The sequence below is a fragment of the Notamacropus eugenii genome, chromosome 1, assembly GCF_028372415.1.
Source record: "Notamacropus eugenii isolate mMacEug1 chromosome 1, mMacEug1.pri_v2, whole genome shotgun sequence".
In the NCBI taxonomy this organism is placed as follows: Eukaryota; Metazoa; Chordata; class Mammalia; order Diprotodontia; family Macropodidae; genus Notamacropus; species Notamacropus eugenii.
This window is the reverse complement of record NC_092872.1, coordinates 172,491,423-172,511,248: the sequence shown is the minus strand read 5'-3', so window position 1 is coordinate 172,511,248 and position 19,826 is coordinate 172,491,423. Positions and strand designations below refer to the sequence as shown.

At 38.7% G+C, this 19,826-nt stretch overlaps 1 protein-coding gene across 1 annotated transcript in view; it reads right to left on the bottom strand.

Annotated features, from left to right (window-relative positions):
- ARNT2 (aryl hydrocarbon receptor nuclear translocator 2) overlaps nucleotides 1–17,824 on the bottom strand; it is a 371,710-nt gene extending 353,886 nt beyond the window's left edge. Inside the window, exons 1-2 of the mRNA XM_072619163.1 lie at nucleotides 17,625–17,824; nucleotides 9,761–9,869 (exon numbers count right to left, since the gene is read on the bottom strand). The gene's annotated coding sequence lies outside the window, so the exon portion shown is untranslated. The remainder of the gene's footprint in view (nucleotides 1–9,760; nucleotides 9,870–17,624) is intronic.
- Between the last annotated feature and the right edge of the window lie 2,002 nt (nucleotides 17,825–19,826).

Here is a 19,826-nt window from a genome sequence, read left to right as displayed (position 1 = left end):
ATTTCCATTATACAGATAAAGAACAGTTTCAAGGAGAGAAAATGCCTTACCCAAGATTACATAGCTAGAATTCTCAGTTCTTCCCACCATACAATATTGGCTCTCTTTTAGAGATCAGTTACAGATGAGAATGCTAGTGAGATGGGCTATGTACTTAGGGGAAGCATCTTCACTCTAGAAACAAACTAACCTTGGAAATCAAAGAAGCAGAGTTACAGGGTTGTGTAAATAGAGACCATCCCCCTGAGGCTGGCACTGACAGGGTGAGCCTTACCGAATTCTGTCTTGAAGGAGGCCACCATTATCTTACAGATTTCCTGCCAGGATATCTGATACGATTAGCTACAGAGAAAACATCACTCTGGAGCAAACTTGATCTTTGGCAGCTCCTGAGATCCTAAGGTTAACACATTCTTCCTCACATCACCTGGCATCCTGTTCCTATTACTCAACCTCATAAACAAGGAAAGTGACTGAGCAGCTTCACCTGTTAGGTTGCTTTTGTCTCCTATAATGTCACCCAGAAGCTGTGTAAAATCCTCTGTTTATATATCTCCCAACGTCAGTGTTGCTATCCACCTGGCAACTGCTCTTGGCTGATGCTAATTAAATTTTTGATCTTCTAGCCATGTCTCCTGATTTATTCACCTCTAGAAAATGGACTAAGATGACAGGAGTTACTCTTCAGGAGGATATTAGGACCTTTGGATTGAGGAATTCCACACAACTGAGGTCCACAGACATTGTGACTTGTCCAAGGTAACAAAGTGTTGGTAGGACCAATCCCAGTCTCTTCACTCCTGTGTTTTTTTGCACTACTGTATCTGAAAATTTTCCTTCTATAGCCTTCAGTGTAACTGAGTATTAAGGTGAGTTTCCAAGTTTAGATTTTTAATCTGTAAATTAAATGATTTTCCCAGATAAAAATAAGGACCACCAGATAAGAAGCATGTCTAAATCAATGGATATATTCTGAAGATCTTCAGGTGGTAGCAAACACAGGCAAACAATTCTACACATGCATTTCGAATGATGATCTGCCTGAGAGAAGTAGCACAAAAGATGAACCAAAAAATGAATTAGGCTGAACATGTAGTGAGGCAGAATAAATTGGTTTGTGAGGCAGCTTCCAGCAGAATGCCATCTAATTAGTTGTTAAATATAGTTTGCCTATGTGACCTCAGGCAGCTTCATCACTTATAAAATGAAAAAGTTGCACTAGATAGCCTCTGAGGTCCTTTCCATCCTTTAAATCTATTATTTCTATGAATATCTGAACAGTAAGTGTCCATAGAATATTAAAATGATCATATATGTACCATGAAAGATACAGAGTTCTCAAAAGAAAATTTGCAAATTATAAATGACAATATGAAAACCTCTTCCAAATTACAAAGAAGATAAACACAAATTGAAATAGCTTTAGCATTTTCTCTCTCACTGCAAAATGACAACGGTGACAAAAATACAGTAAATATCGGAGACTATACCAAAAAAAGTCCACTAATATGTTGTGATGGAGCTATGATTTGGTCCAACCATTGGAAGTATGCAATAAAAGTAATCATGAACTTTGATCCAGTGATCTCACGACTGGGCATGTACCCAAAAGAGGTACAGAAAGAAACTAAGGCATAATATATACCAAAATATTAACAATAGCACTTCTGCGGTAGCAAAGAAGTAGAAATAAAGCAGGAATCCATCAGTTTGGGACTAGCTGAGTAAACTATGGTTTATGAATATATTTTAACATCATCACACTGAAAGAAACTGGAAATATGAGGAATACAGAGAAACATCATAAGATTTGTATGAGCTAGTGCAGAGTGAAAGAAGAATTGGAAGGTCACTATATCACAATGAAAATGAAGGATTCCTGACCCTGAAAAAATAATGAGGATCCTAGAGTATAGATAATGAAAAATACTTCCACTCCCTTAGAAGAGAGGTAGAAAACTATTAAAGCAGAATTTCATATATGTATATACATATATATATATATATATATATTCAGATGAGGTCACTACATAAGGAATTTTTGTTCAACCGCTTGCTTTTCTTTGTTACAAGGGGTGGTTCAATTCCTGTAGAGGTGAAAGGAGGGTATATAAAGATTAAGGGAAGAGGGAAGGAATACCATTTTGAAAAATGGCCATGACATTAAAACAAAAGACATCATATTTTGAAATTTAAAATAAAATAAAATGTGACCCAAGATAACACAACAGAAGCAAGTCTTCATCACCAATCCTCTATGAAATACTTCTAGAAAGACATAGACAATAGGTTGCAATCTGTAATGGTGGAAGGAATAACCAAGGAAATCACAGGTATATATAAATGTACTTTGAAACTGAGGATGTTATTTATCATTATTATTCAAATGCCTCCAGTAAATTATGTTCTCTATAAAAGAACAAAATGTGATCTTCAATAAGTCTCATTTCTGCCTTGTGGGAATCCCATCCCTCGTTCATTATAATTTATTCAATCAACATATTTTTAAGCATGTACTATATGCAATGCATTTGTTTCCTTCTGTTTCCCTACCCATATTGCACTTGTTACCTATCTGGAAAACTAGTCCTTTCCCAAATTTATATTGTATTTCTGATCTCCATACCTTTGCTCATGCCATTCCTTTAGCCTAGGGAACTCCCACCCTCACCCTGGTCCCATTGTTATCTTCATCCATCAAAATTCTCATCATCCTTGCAGGTCTAGCTCAAATGCCACCTTCTCCATAATGCTGACTCTGACCACTCCCAGTCAGATGTGATTCCTTCCTTCTCTATATTTTTACAACATGTAATTCATACTACTCAAATGCATTCCTCTATACATCCTTCTTCTGTGATTGTGAATATGCTTTTATGTCCTACTAGATCTAGCAAGAAGACTATGTCTTGGGCATCTTTATATCTCTCATAAGGTGAAATATGATTCCTCTCTACTCTTGTAGAGACAGCCAGGCACAGTAGAATCTTGGAGTTGAGTCAGGAAAACTTGACTCCAAATCATTCCCCTGATGTTTGCCAGTTCTCTGAGTCTCAGTTTCCTCATCTGTAAAATTTGGATAATAATATCCACATTAACTGCTTCACAAAGTTGCTATGACCCTCAAGAGATACCTGAAAAGTACTTTGCAAATTTTAATGCACTATGCAAATGTCAGTTATTATGAATGAAGGTGCTCAAGACATAGCTGTCAATTTCTGTTGGTTTCAGTCAACAGGTTACTCAGATTCCACATCTATAAATGATTGCCACAGAGAAAATGAATCTTTGTTGTTTTCCATCCCACAGGTGGTGGCATGCACTACATTTGAATTCAGACCTCCTTTATGTCTAATCTTAACTCCAGCTGAAATGCAATATGATGACTTTTGTCCTCAGGGAAGAAATAGCCTACATGACCTGCCTTTTGGCAAGTTCTTTCCCATCATTCAGTATTTATTGAGTCCTTTCTATGTGCCCAGTACTTTTTAAATGAGTGGGGAACATGGGAGATTTCTTCTAGATAATTAGTAAGTACTCAAAGATCAGATTAGAAGGTACTCAAAATCAGGGATTCTTAACCTTTATTGTGTCTTGGACCCCTTTGGCAGTCCAGTGAAGTCCATGGATCACTACATATTGTTGTCTACATTCATAATTGAAGGAAATACTAAATTTCCATTACAGGTTAGTAAAAATAAAGACGCTTTTTTTTCCCCTTCCAAGTTCATGAAATCTATCTTTGGAAGCCTCAGCTTAAGAACCCTTGCTGAAATAATGAATATGAAAATAAATAATTTTCTTCTAGGCACAGGGGAAGTGATGACTTTTCTCTCCTCAGAATTTGAATCAAATGATCAATCAACAAACATTTATTAACCCCCTACTATACATCATGTATGGTGTTGGGTGACAATGGTGACAAATACAAAAGCAAAACAATGCCTGTCCTCCAACAACTTATATTCTACTGGAGAGATTTAATAGTTCACAGATCAAAAAAACAGGATAAATATGAAGTAAATACAAGGTTATTTCAAGGCAAGGTTGGTACTAACAACTGGGGGATGGGGAAGGGCCTTTTTAAGGAGGTGGTACATGAAGAGAGCCTTAAAAGAGGTAGGCTCAAGTGAAAAGGGAAATCATTCCAAGCATGGGGAAACTCCCAGTGCTAAGGCACCCAGATAGGATATGGAGTATTACACCCAGGGAGCAGCAAGTAGGTTCAGGGTAAATGATCTTCAAGCCATCAGACAAAAGAAATAAGCTCAAATCAGACTGTGAGGGGTTTTAAAATGCCAGAGAAGTTTCTATTTTATCATCCTCATTATCATCATCACCACCACCACCATCATCATCACTGTTAATCCTTATATAGCACTTACTATGTGCCAGGCACTTTACTAGAGCAAATAGGGAGCTACTAAAGCTTAATGAACAAGCGAAGGTCATTATAAGGCCAGTGCTTTCTAGTACTTTGTTTGGACTTACATACTTTTAATATTCTATTTTAGGATTATTTGTTTATGCAGATCCAGGAAGAGGGATAGGCAAGGATGGTAGCCACCTAACATGGAACAAAGGTGACTATAATAAGGGACATTTAAAAATATTTTTTATAAATGTGCCTATTTTAATGTCAAGAATTCTGTTCCCTGGGGTGAGGACGTATTTATTTTGTGTTAAGTTCATCAACCATCATTAATTAAGCCTCTTCATGCCAGGTGCTACTTTAGGCCATGGAGATACATTGGCAAAAATGAAGCAGTTCCTGCCCTCAAGGAGCTCATGTCCAAGTGGGTGAGATAATATCCATCTATAAAGGTACAACCAAGGTAACGCTAAGGAGGGGGCTCCAGTAGCTTTGGGGACCAAGAAAAGTCTCATGCTGAACATGACCCTTGCACTGAGTCTTGAAGGAAACCAGGGATTCCAAGAGGTGGAGGTGAAGGAAGGGTTTGTTCTAGGTCTGGAATCAGCCTGAGCAAAGGGACAAAGGAGATGGAGTGTCGTGTATGAGGAAGAGGTCTACGTATTCTCCACGCATTTAGTAGATGCTTACTTTGTACAAGGCACCATCCTAGGCTCTGGGAGTGCATAGACAAAAGTAAAGCAATTCTTGCCGTAAAAAATTTTCATATTTTACTGGAGAACTCTGTACATTATGACATCCAGCCTCTGCTTGAAATCCTTCAATGAAGGAGAACCTGTCACCTCTGAAGGCAACCCATTCCACTTGGGGAGAACTCTCATTGTTAGACAGTAGAGTTTTTTTTCCTGCCATCAAACTTTACTTGGCCACTTAATAGTTTCTACCCAGGGCTTCAGGGTCTACCCTCAAGATTTCATAGGTTCTCAAAGTACATGATACCACTTCCTAGGGGGTGCTGAAACAATCCAGGGTGGCAGTTGCAGCCTTGAATGCAACGTGGGGGGCATTGAATAAAAATAAGGGGGCAGTATAAGCATAAGGAAAAAAGAGAAGATAAGAAAATTTTGAAAAACCGTTCATACATGTTTCCTCTGTAGTGTAACAGAGTTAAAGTTGTAGTGATTACGTTATTTTCCAGATAAGTACATAAAAGGTAAGTTATAACTGATCAGAGGTCAAGTCCTCCAGCAGGTCTTCACAAACATTGGCAGGCAAGCGTGTTGCACATGGTCATGAAGTCCAGCACACATATGTGCATGTAATGACTTCTTTACAATGCTACTACACAGTTACCTGATGCAATATTGCATCACCAAAATTTCAATGCAGGGAAAAAAACCCACAAATTTTCAATAAATTATTAAATTTAAATGCTTCATTTTAAAATATATACAGTTTATAATTTTTTAAATGACACAAATTTTTTTTAAAAAAACAACTATTAAACAAAGGGTTAAAGAAAGTAGATTTTCAGGGGGCTGATGAGTAACTTTTTTTTAAAAGGGGATCAAATACATTGTAGGTCAAAGAAGTTTGGGAACCTCTGCTTTAGAACCAAACAGAACAATCCCCCTTTGTATTTATCTAGGTCTAGCATAGAGGACTGTCTCCTGTGCTTGTTAAGATTTGAGATTTTATATATTTGATGCCTCCTGCTTTTAGTATGGTTTCTGGTTCCATGCATCCTCACCTCCACCTGTACCCCACAACAGCTCACTGCTGCTTAAGTATACCCAGAGTCCCCTACCTTCCTTGTTAAAATGGAGATTAGAAAGTTTAATTGAGGTTTTCTCCCTAGGGGTGATCATCAGAACAGAAAAAAAAACATTGAAGTTAAGGGAAGAGAGGAAGTCAATGGTCTAAACATGTAATGTTGGGAACAGCAAGGATTTTATTACTTCCTGGAGATCAGTAGAACCTATGCCCCATGAAAGAAGAATCTGCTCTGTAATTATGAGTCTCTTTATGACTGCCAGTAGCTCAACCAATCTCGCAAGTCTTGAAGAAAGACTCTCAAACTAGAAGGTGCTAGATCCCCCTGGTCCAACTTCAGTCTGCACACACAACTTGTTCCACAGAAGGGCAGGAACTAGAAAGGATAGAGGATTTAGAGTGGAAAAGGAGTCTTAGAAATCTTTAGCCCATACCATCATTTTACACATGAAACAAAGACCAAAGAGGCCAAGTGACTGGCCTAAGGTTAGTAAACTGTGGATGTGAGATTCAAACTTTGGTCCTCTGGTTCCCAATCCTTCTTCCTTTCAAGTACTTTCAGTCTGTGATCATGTGGTAAAGGGTGGCTGAGGCACACAAAAGGATAAACCAGCCATCTAAATTAAGAGAGTGGGTGGGAATTATAGTTGCACCGTGTTCTTATACCCACAGTACCCCACAACTGCTGCTGCGGCATTCAGGAGTCAATTCCACTTTTTGATTTAGAGAGAAAACTCCTGTCAGAGTCTATTATAAATGTCAGCATATGCTAATATTAATATACGACTTTGCTCTAGAAATAGCAACTATTATGAAGAGACAGGCACAGTGGTAGTTTTACCATAGAGGAGGAGAAATTAGACCAAGAAAGGATTTGAGGGAAAGGTAAACTTTATCTTCACAATGTCTATTTTGAGGCAGCACCAAACAAACATAGGGGCTGCTAAGGAAGAGATAGGACAAAACAATATAGTAGAGGACAGGACAGAGACACCAACCTGGGAGTTGTTAGAATAGAATTTTTAATTAAGACTTTAAAATGCATAGAATATTTCTCTCCCATGTAGATATGATCTGCTTCCTCCAGGGAGAAGAAATACATGAGGTAGAACACAGAGGGCCCAGAACTAAGCACTTACTGATAGTGAATTAGAAAAAAAAGAAAAGAATCTGCAACGAAGGAAATCTGAGCATGTCTTCTTAGTGGTCAGTTGGCAAAGAGATGTGATTCTAGGCCGCACTAAACACAGAATATCAGCCCCATTGACTGGTCTTAACACTGCCCTTCCTTTCCTTCCCCCCATTACTGGAATCTCAGGGTCAGAAATAAAAAGATCCTTCCCAGGTCTGAAAGCATGTAAGCTCCTTGGACAGCAGAGAACATTTAATTTTTATTTGGCACTCCACTGCCTAGCACAAGGACTGGTTGTTGGCTAATTGATCGAAAAGTAGGAACATTCTCTCCAGAAAGCTAATTTTTAAATACAAATGTTACCCAGTAGAGAAGGGAGAACCAGAGTAAGGGGGCCTTCTCCTCTCACCATAGGATCATAAGATTTAGACCTACAATGGATCTTAAAGAACTTCATATTGCCCATATAGAGGAAGTACCTTGACTAAGCATTGCCAAGTTCTTTAATCTCTCTGGATCTCAATTTTTCATCAGTAAAATATGAGAATATTGGTCTAAAAGATCTCTCACATCCCTCCCAGTTCTGAATCTTCAGAGCATTTAGCCTAGACAGAGTAGGCAGGTGGGCAGACGGTATATACTGAAGGGTAAGCACCAAATTGGAGATGGGAGGGGAGAGGGAGAACAGAGTCCACCAAAAGTGGAATTCTTTGTGAAATCATAAAATTCTAGACTCTAGAACTAGAAAGATCACTAGAGGTTATCTAGGTCTGGCCTCTCATTTAACCTTTGAAGAAACTGAGACCTAGAGGGACAGTCATTGCCCTGGTGTTACACAAATTGGGGATGGAGTTGGAGTTTGAACTAAAATCTAATGACTTGATGGCTCTGGTGGAGAAGTGAGGCTGGTGACCTGCACAGCTCTCCCTCACTCAAAACAAAGTCAAGTGCAAGTCATGTCATCATTTCTCTGATGGCATGGTCTTCTTCGCAATGAAGGACGAACACAACAGCAATAATGACTTGAGTCCAGGGACTGGAAAACAACCTAGGACAGAGGTCCTCCACCTTTTTTGTTGAAGAACTTCAGTTCTTCACTCATAATCATGCAAACAACTTGAGGAAGAGTATGGAGTAAAAAGGAGGGAAGGATTTCTGCTTGAAAGGAATGGGAAGGTGATGACAATCTCAAAGGAGATGTAAACAAGAGGAGTTTTAAGACTAAGTGGTTGGTAGTAGGGGACTGGAAAGGATGCAGATCATAGTTAGGAGTTTGTGTTTTTGTGTCAGAGGTGGAGGGGGTGCTAAAATTAGAAGAGAGGAGATGATGATACTCCCATCAAAGTGTGTGGAAAGGTGTCATCCATTCTTGGGTGGTAAGTCAATTAAGGAGATAAGTTGTCTTTGTTCAGTCATTTCAGTTTTGTCCAAATCTTCATGGCAGAGCTACTGGACTGGTTTGTCATTTCCTTCTCCAGCTCATTTTATATATGAGGAAACTGAGGCAAACAGGGTTAAGTGACTTGAGCAGAGTCACATAGCTAGTAAGTGTCTGAGGTCAGTTTTGAACCCAGGAAGATGAGTCTTCCTGACTCCAGTCTCAGTACTCTATCCACTGCACCACTCAGCTGTCCCAAAGGGACAAGAGAAGCTGCCAAATGGAATAAAGGGCCTGGTATTGGTTCTGTGGCCTTTTTGCCTCAAGACTAGGTTGTGAGTGTCCTCTTCCTACTTTCTCAGGCTATGTTCTCTAGAAGCCAACATTAGCTTTCTTGCTGTGTTTCACACTCTATTTCATGACTGCTCTTTCTCTGATGTCCTTCATTGTACTCTGTCTCACCTCACCTCCACCTCCCAGATTCCCTTGCTTTCTTCAAAACTCAGTTCAAATCCCCCCTTGTGTCAGAGGCCTTTCCAGGTTTCCTCAGCTGTTAGCGCCTTCCCTCTGAGAAGAGGAAAGATATCTTCCATTAACAGATGAACAATTTTTTGCACGTTGCTCCCTATTAGGAGGTGAGCTCCTTCAAGGCTGGTACTGTGTCGCCTTTCTTTGTAGACCTAGCCCTTAGCACGTAGTAAGTATTGAATAAACGCTTGCTTACTTATTGACTAACTGCCAAGGATAAATGAGGAGAGAGGGCTCTCTTAGTCAGCTGTGGCTTCTGCCAGGGATCAATCAGGGTGTTCTTTGAAACCTGCAAAGGGGGCTGCCACATTCAAGAGTTTAGAAAGGGATTCAGTGAAATATTAATGTCATTTTTTGACCCCACTTCTGTGTATGATTTGAAAAGAGATCAGCTGTACTGAAAGAGCATGCTAATTTAATTAATAAAAAATTGCAAATCCTGTTATATAGAGTACTAATGTAAACATCAAGTGATGGCAAACATTTATTTTAATTCCATCTGTGTAAATCCATTTATCTTAATTGCTCAAGGGTAAAAGAATCCATTTTAGTGGCCAACCATTAATGACAGACTTACCTTTAGAATATAATTGTGAGAATCCTACCAGTCCCTTATATTTGTGGAACTTTTAAAGGCACTTTCATATCGATTATCACATCTGATCCTCTCAAGGTAGTCATGGAAGCTAACATTTAACAAAACAAAAATGCAACAAAATATGGATAATGTTACATTTTAAGACTAAATTAATATGCAACTCACAGGAATCCTTACGTATGGATCAGTGACCCCAATTTCTAATTGAGTTTGATACCACTGTGCTATACCCCCACCCCACTCCCCAGGATCTCCTCTCTTTTTACTATACTAAGCTGCCTTTCTTCCCAAGTCAATCTCCTAATAGCTTAAAGATGGTTTACAATATTTTAATAAAATATATAACAGGAGAAAAAAAGACAGAAAGAAACAAAGGGAGGAAAGAGAGAATTCATGTGTCTCTGAAAGCATCAAAAATAGCACATGGAGAATTGATGAGGGGAAAAGATGCAGGAGCTTGCTCCAGATGGTAGGAAATGGAAAAAGAGAAACTGTGGGAGGGGACCAAGAAGAGGTCATTGAAAGACAAGCCTAGAGGAGAGCAAAGTGACAAAGATAGAGTAGCAGCCTGGAAGCTAGGCAAGGACAGCTGAGCTGGACCAAGAGCCAAGAAAGCAAACAGAGGAAAGACAGAAGCAGGACTGCTGAGGTCCTCCCCACTGTGTACTCTTATGTTCTGTGTGCCATAGAATTAAAGGAACCTGCCATTGTAAAAAATGGCCATTATACAGCTAATCTGTCTATATGGACAGCCCATGTATGATGTGGTAGAAAACTATACTGAGATCAGACACATGGATTCTAGTCCAGATCCTTCAACTAACTTAATATGAGATATGGTGTAAGTTACTGAGCTTTTCCCCTGTAAAAATGAGTAGCTTGGACCAATTAGTCTCTATGGTCTCTTCCAGCTATAACATTGTGATTCCATGAAAAAGGCAAAAATCTATAGTCAGTTGAATGCCATCATCACAGCCTCTTCGGGTTTTATGTTTTGCTATGTTAATAAAACATTATTTTCTTACTGAAGCTTTATACCTTCCTTTTTCTTCTCTCTAGAAGATTGGACTGGTGTTTGTATCTACAAAGTGTAAGATAGAATTAATTAATGAATGTAATCCATATGGTGTCAGATTTTCCTTCTGTGGTCATGTGCCATGTGACATTGAGGATGCAGGCAGGTTCATAGATGAATCATGCTAAGGATGTCAGTGGATAACTGAGTAGAAATGGAGATGCTTTTATTTTGAATGATGTGTTTTCAGATGCTACTACCTGCTGTTAAGTTGTACTAAATTTGCTATTGCTTCTGCTAGCGGTGCTAATGTTTGTCTGCCGCATTGGTCACTCCTTTCCCTCAAAACAAATCAAATCTACAAGCGTCTACCCTGTGCAAGGCTTTGGCAGTAGCCACAGCTGAGAAGACATGTAGTTATGGCATGGTCCCTGCCCTCAAGAAGCTTAGAGTCCAATAAGGAGGAAAAGACATATAATATGTATTGTATATGTGTTTGTATGTCTATACACATAGATGTTTGCATACATACACACATAAAAAGTCAATAAAGCAATACGATGATAACCAACTTAACAAATCCCCTGGGGACAAAGTCTGTCTCTATAAGGTGAGCCTAGAACCAGAGTCTACTGGGAGGAATGCTATTCTCCCCAGTGTAGGACCCAAAAGAGCAGACAGGGATTTGGGAGGGGGACTGCAGTTGGTACTCCATCTAAGGCAGGGTTATTAACCTCTTTGTGTGTCATGGATCCCTGGTGCCCACACAGCCTTGTCAACTAGGAGTTGGGTAGATGTTTTGGGGTTATAACCATGTGTGACCTCGTAATTGCTGAGGAAGGGACCATCTTCAGAGACATGGGAATAATCTCTGCATAGGCCAAAGTGACTAGGATGTTACAACTTACCTGGATAGTACAGAAAGATCCATGTTGTGCGATGTATCCCTTCATCCATGATTTATTTATACCTCAAGTAATAAAATTTCTGGCAATGAAATTTGTCTTGGGAATAAATCCTCTTTTCCAATAAACATTGTTTTGCATTGTTTAATCATTTTCTGTCATGTCTGACTCTTTGTGGTTTTCTTGGCAAAGATACTGGAGTGATTTGCCATTTCCTTCACAGATGAGGAAACTGGGGCAAATGGGATTAAGAGACTTGTCCAGGTCCCACAACTAGTATGCTTCAGAGGCCAGATTTGAATTCAGTCCTCCTGACTCCAGATCCAGTGCTCTATCCACTGTATCACCTACCTATCCCTTCACATAATACATTCCAAATAAATAATTTTATGTATACATATATATATACATGAATGTGTGTGTATGTATTTGTATATGTATATATGTACATGTGTACATGCATATATGTGTATATAGATATGTGTGTGTGTCTGTGTAACATAAATAGTAGTTGGACTAAACTCTCAAGTTCAAGAATAGGAGTAATGTGTTTCAAGACTGGGGCCAGGTTGTGAAGGGTTTTACAAGTCAGATCAAGAAAATTATATTTGATTCTAAAGGCAATAGAGAGCCATTGATGTCTGTTGAGTAAGCGTAACAAGGTCATACCTGTGCTTTAAGAAAATCGTCTTGGCAGCTGTGTGGAAAATAGATTCAAACTGGGGAGAGTATTGACATAGAGAGCCCAGTCAGGACACTATTACACCAATCCAGAAAAGAGGTGATAAGGGTCTGAACTTGGGCAGTGGCCAATGTCAGTGGAAAGAAGTGGATGGTTAAAAGAAGTTATAGCGGTATAAAAAACACAATTTGGTAACTAATTAGGAATATGGGGTAAGTCAGAAGGAAGAGCTGTAGATAATTCAAAGGTTGAGAATCTAGATGGCTGGAATGAGGCTGGTTCCCTGAATAGTAGGAGAAAATTTGAGAAGAGAAAAAGGTTTTGAGGAAAGGTGATGAATTCTGTTTGGGGTATATTGAGTTTGAGATACTTACAGGACATCCAGTTTGGAATGTCAAATGGATGGAAGTTAAGTAGCATTTTAAAGACAGAATCCACAGGACTTGCTTATAAGATTAAGAGAAGGGAGGAATCAAAATGATTTGAAGATTTTGAACCTGGATGAATAGGAGAAGGATTGATATGAAACGGAAGATCATTTAGGAAGTGAAGTAAGAACTAGTGTAGATTAATGATGGCGCTAGGCTGAAAATAACAGAAAATAAAATTTTGAAAATGAAGGAAAAAAGTGGAAGTCAGTGGGTCAAGTAAAAATTGCTTTTTCCTGAAATATCCAGATATATAAGGCAAATGCATATGGATTAAGGAGAGTGGGGAAAAGGAAGGAAGATGAGTGAAGGGAATTAGCCCTAGTCATCTGAATATTTGCCTCTATTTTCTTAGCTTTTGTAGATCTGGCCTTTGGTGCAGGAAAAGGAGAAGCTGCCTCACTAATTAGTTTACTTTCCAATCACCTTCAAGAAGCAAATCCTAAGTGTCAGTCTAATGGTATCCTTTGAGAGAAGCCTTATCTCCATGTGAGCTTTGAGAAACACTTTTCAACTAAACAGGGTTAGAACTTTAATAATAAATAACTAGCGTGATCTGAGGCACATCCAGCTTTCTCCTAATACTCTCTCAGATACAAAACAAAGCTGACACTATCTGTCATGCCAAATCTAACTTCTTACATGAAAACCCAGAGCACAAGCACCTATTTCCACTAAGAACTAATTTTTCTCAGTATAGGACTGCTTTGTTTTTTATCTTTGTATCCTTAGGGTCAGTAACAATGATTTTTCACATAGCAAGCTTTTAGTCAATGATAAGGAAATTGAATAGTTTCTCTGATGATATAATAATACATGGTGTTGTGATCTAGTCCCAAGAGATAGGACTAAAAAATGAAACCATTGAAGAGTAGAGAGCTTGGATAGAGATGTGCTGATAGACATGGGCACCTGAACAGCGAGGGAGAAGGGGGATGCATGATATGGTAGAAAGCGAGTTCAAGTTTTCAGTCATATGACGTAGGTCCACTCTACTACCTGCATCACCTTGGGGAAGTCATCTCACCTCTCCCATGTTCAAGTTTCTTAGCAGTAAAATGATGGAATTGAATTGGATAACTTCTAAGACATATTTTAGTGTATGAGCCTATTGTCAAAAGTCTAAAAATATGTGAATAGGACCTAACTTTCTTTCACAAGAGGCAACTAGAATACCTCAAGGAGTTTAAAGACAGAAACAAATATCAATTTACACCAAAATGTTGATGGTAGCGCTACTTGCAGAACAAAGAACTGGAAACAATTTGAATGAACATCAATGGAAAAACAGCTAAAATTGTTTTGATCCATTAATTGCATAGTAAGAAATGATAAATATGAGGAATGTAGAAAAATATGAGAAGATTAAGATGGACTAATGAAGAATAAAATTAGCAGAACCAGTAGAAGAATATATAATTACAACAATGCAAAATGAAAGAGTAGTACAAGGAAGTTAAACCCAGATAATTAAAAAAAACAAAACGCAATGATGGTCCTAGAAAGTAGATAATGCAACCTGCCTCCCACTGCCCAGAGGAAGGACTTCTTAGGCAGAATGTTGCATTCATTGCTGGATATACTTACTGTGATAGCTATTTTCACTTAACCATTTTTCTTTGTCTTTGGGAAAGGTTTATTTCTTGAGGGTGAAGGGGAAAGATAAAAATTCCTGTGACCAAAAAATCCCAACTCAAGACACAGATAAAACTTTTTTTTAAGAGAGAGGTAATTGAGAATCATGGTACCCTGCTTCTCAATCCATTGTGTATACTTTAATGATCCATTTACCAGTCCTGCTGAAATTTTTAAGCCATTGGAATTAGTGCTTAAAGAAGGAGATGTGACTGTCACCTAAAAGTTCTTTATGCAGTAATTAAAGGAACATCATTTATTCCTGAGTTCTGTTAAAGTCAGTTTCTTGGCTAGGAACAGAAACTGTAGTTCAGCCAACATTTGAGTCTTTCCTCAATATTGGATTTTTTTTTTTTAAAAAAGGAAAATGATTTTGTTCAGCTCATATGCAAATGTAGTCTTACACATGAAATATTATATACAACATGTGATTGAAATGCATATTATTGTTTGGTTTCTAGGGCAGAGTATGCTGTGGGATGCATTAACATTACAGATTTTCCTATTAATCATAATTTTCATAACACCATGTAGAATTAAGAAATGTTATTCCTAGTTTCAGACCTTAAATGAAAACTTTCATAGATTTCCTGAAGAGTGGGCAAGGGTAGTGACAGACAGGCTAAAGCATATCTGTGCCCCTTATCATCTTACATCAGCACTATAACGGGCATTTACAGCAGGGTTAAGTAACACATTGTGGATAATCAGGACTTTGGAAAACACATAGAGGTCTACAGACTTGCCAAGGAGTTAGTTCTCTATCACTTAAAAGATTACAAAGAAATTGTCATTCAGTTGTATCTGACTCTCTGTGACCCCATTTGAGGTTTCTTGGCAAAGATACTAAAATGGCCGGGCATTTCCTTCTCCAGCTCATTTTACAGATCAGGAAACTGAGGTAAATAAGGTTAAGTGACTTGCCCAGGGTCACATAGCTAGTGTCTGAGGCCACATCTGAACTTGGGTCTTCCTGACTCCAAGTCAGGTGTCCCATCCACTGCACCACCTAGCTGCCCTTACAAAGAAACAGTGATATATAGGAATTGCATATATGATCAGGGAAGTTAGTATGTAATGATGGACAGAGGTTTCCTTGCTTCAGAGCCAGGATGACCTGATTTCAAATCCTGCCTCTAATTAATCCTGGCTGTACATGTCATTTAGCAGTTCAGTCACCTAGGCATCTCTCTAAGGCTATAGAGAGAGAAGGTGCCAACCTGCACTGGCAGCAGAGGACATATATGTATGTATGTATGTATGTATACACATACATATGTGTGTTCATACATTCATACTTCTCTCCACTATCTCTGCACAAGGTTCATGCTCTCATCATTTCTCACATGGACTTTTGCAATATCCCCCTAACTGGATTCCCTGTTTCTAATCTCTCTCCTCTCCAATTCATCCAGTTGCCAAAATAGTTTTCCTAAAGCACAGGTCTCACCATGTCACTATTCTGCTGAAGGGTATTCAGGAGCCCCATATTATCTCTTTTTTTCCAATTTTTAAAATTTTAAACAAATACTAGAACTTAAATACACAATAAGAAAAGAAAAAGAAACATTATAAACTTAAATATAAAAGAAAAAAGTGTTATGTGTACAGTAGAACATAGGAGAGGGTTCAGAATATATAGCAATAACTTAGCTTTCCAAGAAAGCCTACGTATCAAATACTGGGCTTTATGCTGAAAGTCGTCCGTCTTTACTTTCTGTAGGTTTTCTTTTATTCTCTACTGTAAACTTTTTACGTTGTTCTTTTTTTCCCCTTCCTCCCCACCCCCATCACCCCAAGGCTACGATTGAGCATAGATGTATTTATATATATATAGGTATACATCCATGTACAGATATAAATACATACATACATATATACCTACATACATATGTGTGTGTACATATATTTGAGTATGTGTGTGTGTATATACATATATATACTTTTCTTAAGAGATTCTACTCCTAATCTTGTTTTTATGTTTGTAAATATCTCTTTTTTCCTATCTCTCTGAACTCCTCTTTTTACTTCTACCTTGCCCTCTTATTACTTAACTTACCTCCTCTCCAGCAATCTCTCCTTTATACCCCCATTCCCCTAAATCTAAAGACTCTTCTATATCTTCCTTTTAAATTATTCCCTCATCTTCCCTCTAAAGATCCTGCCAGGCCTAGAGGCCTGAGGGCTACCCGAGTCTTCCCTTACCTCACCTCCCGAGGTCTTCGGTTGGCCAAACCGGATGCTCGTATGAGAGAAAGGACGTTCCAGAGTCGAACAAGGGTTGAGCTTTATTTCAGGGTCTAGTTACAAGTGCAGGGGAATTCTTCCTTAGGAGGGAGCGAAGAATCTCCCAAGGAGGCAAAGATCTTACAATAAGAGATTGGAAGTAGAAGTATAAGCGGGGAGAGAGGGGGAGGGGAGAGAGGAGAGAGGAAAAGCGGAGCCTTGTTGTCCTGTCCGCTCCGCGCCCCTCCTCCCAAGAGAACTTTCAGGCCTTCCTGATCCTACTTAAACTCTCCAGCAGCATAGTTTGCATCTGAATACCGTGCTGTTAGATAACAATAGTGTGCCCAGATCCGGGACAATCTCGAGGGCGGGGAGAGCTCTCTCCCATCACGTTTCTCACGGGAAGAGGCGGAAATACACGAGATAGCTTGGTTCACCTCGATTCCCAGTCGTTTCCTGGGGGGTCTCGTGAGAACTCTAAGATTTAGAAGTTCCCACCTTTACCTGCCTGAGACTGTCCACCTGGAATTGAGCTTCCATCCCCAGCAAGATCCCTCCTTTATTTTCTCCCTCCTCCCTATTCCCTTAGAGTTTTATTTCTTTCTAAACTTAGAAGACTTTTGTACTCCTCCAAATGTATATGTATTTTCCCCCTTTAAACCCATTCCCAATGAAAGCATTTTCCAGAATGAATAGCCCCACCTCCTCCATCTAATTCCTCCGTATTGATTTTTTTTCTCTTGTGCCTCATTTATATAGGATAATTACTCTTTTACTGTTCTTGAACAGTTTTACTTTTTGAAATCATATCATATTCAGGTCTACCCCAACCTTTCTTATAATCCACCTAATTACTTGTAACACTCTTAGACATAGGTTTTACATTTTCCATACATAAAATGTTAACATTCTATACTTATTTAATGCCTTGTAATTGGTCATTGGTATGTACCTTATTTTGTTCTTGGCTCTTGATTATCAAATCTTCAACTCAGTTCAGGTTTTTTTTTTTTTTTTGAGAGTCCTGAAAGTTTGACAGTTGATCAAATGTCCATTTTTTTCCATTCAGAATTATGTTTACTTTTCTGGGTATGATATTTTCTGCAGGAGGCCTAGTTCTTTTCCTTGTTGACATATAGTGTTCCAATATCTGAAATCTTTTAGCGTTGCCAGTGCTAGGTCTTGTGTGATTCTAATTGTGATGCCATCATATGCAAATTATTTTTTCTTGTTGCTTGTAGTATTGTGTCCTTGATCTGGGGGTTTCGGAATTTAACTATAATATTTTGGTGAGTTTTCCTTGGAGGATCTCTTTCAGGTGATGATCAGTGGATTTTTTCTATTTTTACTTTCCCCTCTTGTTCTAATGTTTCAGGACAATTTTTTTCAATTATTTCTTGTATGATTGTATCAAGATTCTTTTTTGGATCATAACTTTCAGGTAGTCCAATTATTCTTATGTTTTCTCTTCTTGATCTGTTCTCTAGATCCATTGTTTTTCTTATGAGGTGTTTCATATTCTCTTCCATTTTTTTCATTCTTTATATATATATGTAATATATAATATTTCTTTACCTCTTATGATTTTACTGACTTCCCCTTGCCCAATTCTGAATTTTAAGGAGTCAATTTCTTCCTTAAGATTCTGGATCTCCTTTTCTAATTGGTTGACTTTCTTGCCATAATCTTCCTATTTTTCTAGTACTGTTATTATTTTTCTTTTTCCTTTTTCCTCCATCTTTCTCATTTGATTTTTAATGTCTTTTTAAAGTTCTTTAATAAATTCTTTTTGGGCAGGTCACCATCTACTCTTTTGAGTAGAAGTGGGTTTCTTTCTTCTTGTATCCTCCTCTGAAGATGATTTCCAGTCTTCTCTGTTCCTATAGTAGTCTCTATGGTTGGATTCTTTTTCCTTTGCCTGTGCATTTAAAAAAAAAATAACTTCATTTTTATAATCACCTCTAGTCCTGGGGTATGAAGGATGGTGCCTCTCACCTCTGTTCCTCTTCAGTTTTCCTCTCTGACCATGAACTCAAACCAAGATCTCCAGCCTCCTGTGAGTGCCCATAGCCAGGTGAATTCCTGCCCTACTGCTTCTGAATTCACTGGGCGTGTGCTGATTCCTTCTTACCCCCGCCACTTTCAGCAGCACAGCTGAGTCTGGCATTTCTTGTCAACAGAGGTTCCCTGTCTCAGACACCCAAATACTGTTACTGTCCCAGGAGTAAAAGTTCCTGTGGCAGGAGCCCAGGCAATCTCTCAAACCGGCTAACATCAAACTAGCTTGCCCCTAGTTGTTTAAGCAGCTTGTGGCTAGTTGTTAAAGTGGACCCTACCCTGCAGGTGTTTACTCTTCACAGGGAGGAAATCTCATCCCGGGATTTTTTTTCTGGTCTTTTCTGATTGTCCCAAGAGGACCTCTCTTCTGTCCCTATTCTTACTTGTTTTTATGATTCTATGTTAGCCCAGAGGTGCTATTTTATCTCTTTAGTGGAGGAAAAGCTTGAGAGTTTGAAATTTTCTGACCTACCTCACCATCTTCCCAGAATCCTCTCTCTCCCTATTATCTTTAGGCTAAAGTAGAAACTGAGCTGCTTGATGTTTAAATATCTTCAGAGTCTGGTTCTAGCCTGCTTTTCCATATTCACTTCACATTTCTTTCCTTCACCAATTCTGCTTCCTATCAAACTGGCTCACTTGCCATGCCTTAAACTCAGCACTCCATCACCTGCCTTTGCACTGACTGTCTGCCATACCTCAAATGCATTCCTTCCTCACCTCTACATCTTCAAATGGCTTCTGTAAATTTCAAATCAAGTCCACAGCTTAAGAGAAATCCTTTCTGATTCCTGTTTGGTACTGGAGAAATTAAGGTTCTCTTACTCCCATCTGTCTTGGTCTTTCAAAGATTGGTGTTCAGCCTCTGAACTCCAGCTGTCATGACTAGTGAGACTACTACTGAGCTCCCACTATCTCCCTTTTGTCTTCTGCTTTCAACCTCTTACAAGAAATATTACTTACTTATTTATCTATTTAAATGTTCTATCCCACCCCTCATACCACTATAGGATGTAAGCTTCTTGAGGACAGGGGCTATTTTTGTTTTGTCTTTATGTCACCAGCACCTAGAATAGGATCTTGCATGGTAAGCTCT